Raw genomic sequence first — 3,434 nt, forward strand, 5'->3', positions numbered from 1 at the left:
GTCAAGCAGGGATCTTCCAGAGCTGAGAAAGGGATCGAACTTTGGTTTGCTGATGTGGCAGTCCAGGTTGGAGTGGCTCCTTCATGGGCTAGAAATTCATTTCGATGCTATCTACCATCTATCTTCCATCCATCTACCCATCCATCCAACCACTCGCCCATCCAACCACCCACCCATCCAACTACCCATCCATCCAACCACTCGCCCATCCAACCACCCACCCATCCAACTACCCATCCATCCAACCACCCGCCCATCCATCCATGATCTATCGTCTCTTTATCTCTCCATCTCTCTGTCCATCTGTGTAGATTCTATTTCTATGAGAAACCAAATCTTGCCCAAGTCAATCAAGAAACACTTGACTAAACTAGGACTTAGGAAACATGTGTTCCCACTCTGTCTCCATCACTTGCTGTGTGTCCTTGAGCTGAGCTGGTTTTTGTGCATGAAAGACCCCATTGGGGCACCTGGTGGCTCAGTGCTTTCAGCTCAGGTCATGATCTCAGGGTTGGAAGACCAAGCCCCACATGGGGCTCTGAACCGAGCATGGAAACTGCTTAGTTAGGATTCTCTCTCTCCCCGGCCCTCCCTCTCCCTTCTCATGTGCTCGCTCTCTCCCTCTCTCTCTCCCTCTCTAAATAATAATAATAATAATACATACATACATACATACATACACAAATAAATAAAAGACTAGGTTGGGTTGCCTGAATTAGTCTAGAATCTAACCAGGTCCGTTCAGTCACACACCCGCTTGGGGAAAGGCATATAGCCTATTACATCAAATAAGAAAGCTGATATTTTTACAACTTTTGTCCTCTTTTCAAACTGGTTAAAATTAGTGGCATATATTCTTATTTCTGCTTTTTTAACCAGAGAGCCCTTTGCTTATTTGCTGTGGTACCAGTGACGAGTCCTAACACCCAAGGCTGAACTTGGGAATTCAAACCTTTCTGAGAGACCTTGTATCTGGTCCCTTACAGAACAGAGAGTCGCTTGGCGACGTGAATACAAAGTTAATTTTTGAAACATGGCAAATGCTGATTTCTTGCGATAGCACCGATTCCGCTTCGTGACGAGGCAGCAGAAGCGGGTGGGACAGTGACACGGGGAACTGACTAACGGTGCGCTCCCCGTGCAGAGCTGCTGGAGAAGGCACTGTTTCTGGAAGTTTATTGTTTCTGAGAACCCTCAAGCAGAAATTCTCCGACCCTGAAGGGTAGCGGAACACAAACCACCTCAAAATATGCCTCTTGGGCCTAAGGATTAGTTTAAGCCAATTATTTTGAGAAACAGGGGACGTAGGAGAAACTCCTACAGCAAGAATAGAAGGTACCCCTTTGTGGGAAATTTACACTTACAAAGGAATCTCCATTTACAGAGTTTCTCCCCTGTGAGAACAGGACCATAAATTAAGACAAACCCATCAATGGAGAAGGCTTACGTCTGCATCAGAAAACTCACCTCTGTTCACCAGGCCCTTCCCCGTGCCCCATAACTGGCTTCCCACTCACACCTCCGCCTGACCTGCCTCCACACACACTCTCTTCCTTTAGTCTTCAGCGGGAGCTGGTGTTTGAGCTGGTGGCTTAGGATACCTCAGGGAGCTGCTCATTCTCCGGGGTCTCTACCCCTTGATCCCGGGGACACACACGTCAATAAACTACTGCTGGTTTTTCTCTCGCTCATTTGTCTTTTATTACAGGGGCTCTCAGTCGAGAAAAGGATTTTCCTCCCTCCTCGGTTTCCCCAAGAAACAACTGTTCTAGAAGCGGCGGGAAATGGACATTTACAGAAGAAATCAACAAACATTGAAAGAACTCGCACTGTAGGCAGAGAGAAGTATTGTTCTGTGTAAGGACAAGCTAGAATCCAGGCCCACCTAGCGACTGAATGAAAGCATTTTTTTATAGTCAGACAGAAGGTGGGATGATGGAGGTCACAGCATATCAGAGAAGAAAAACCCCAGTCACGACAGGTCCACAGAGACCCAGAGAGGACAACGGGTCTGCACCAGCGCAAGAGGAAGACAAGGTGGTTGCACGGGGAACCTGAGTTTGCTCCATACTTTCACCCATCGTGAAGCCAACTGAGCTCCCCGTGATGAGAGTGATGGGGGACCTCGTTAGTTACTGCACGACTGGGGATGGCGACTATCCAAAGCCTGATGAGCAAAAATGCAAATTACTCCTCGGATAATGGGACAAATTATCTGGAAACATAATTCAATATGCCTTGTTTTATGTGGTCAGGAAGTCTCCTGAATTCTACGTGACCCACCTCTTCATTTCTTTTGGAGATTTGCCTTTTGACTCTGGGTCAGCTAGAAATACTAAGAAAAAATGAATGCATAAAAACATTCTGACAGTATATGATTCACAATAGTTATCAGGTAGAATGATGCCACAACAATGGGATATTAGATCTTGAGTTCAATGCTGACGTCTTCACTAAGAGGCTACAGAGGAGGTCCTTGAAGAAAGCCGTGGCTTACCTCTTTCCAGGTCAGTGCAGAGAGCGTCGTCTTCAGAACTCACTTAGCATATCTACCTTGGAAAAGTATCTAATGCTCAAAGCTATTCTTCGGGAATTTCTCACAAAATTCCAAGGTGTCCCCATGGAATGTGGGGCTTTGGGAGAAGGACCTGGAGCACCAGTGGTCACCTTGACATAACACAGCAGGCAGAGATGGGAGAGAGCTGACGTTCAGACCTCGATTCAGCCAGATGTAGCCACGAGACCTTATGCAGGTTGGTTAACCTCGATGGGCTCTTTCTTTTATTTATTTATTTGAGAGAGAGAGAGAGCAGGAGCGCAAGCCAAGGGGAAAGGCAGAGGGAGAAGCAGACTCCCCTCCAAACAGGGAGCCCAACGTGGGACTCGATGCCAGGACCCCAGGGTCATGACCTGAGCCCGAGGCAGATGCTTCACCGACTGGGCCCCCTGGGCACCCCTGTAGGTTCTTTTTTGTCACCAGTGAACTGTATCTGAGTTCCTGGAGAAGCACCAGCTTCATGGACGTGAGAACAGCCCAACCTCCCAGGACCCCATACTCACTCAGAAGGGACCCTACACCTGACTTAACTCCTGCTGTCACCACCTTGAAACTCCTATGATTTGAATAAGGGTACCCCGTTTTCACTTTTCAGTGGACCCCTCAAATTACGTAGCCACCCTGCCTCTCAGGATGGTGGAGAATAAACATGTAGCACTCGCTGGCATTTTCTACACAGCCTGGCACTTAGGAAAGGTCTGACACATCATCAATGATAAATAAGTGAATCTTATTAATGCTGCCCTAGGAGCTCCCTGCGTGGTCCCCAGAGAACATACTCTAGCCGGCAGCACTAGTGGGAAACACAGAATGTCACGCATGGAATGGTCCTCCTTAACATAACTCTGGGGGGCTTGGACAGTTCCTGTAACAAGCT

Source organism: Mustela lutreola, chromosome 18, assembly GCF_030435805.1.
Source record: "Mustela lutreola isolate mMusLut2 chromosome 18, mMusLut2.pri, whole genome shotgun sequence".
NCBI lineage: Eukaryota > Metazoa > Chordata > Mammalia > Carnivora > Mustelidae > Mustela > Mustela lutreola.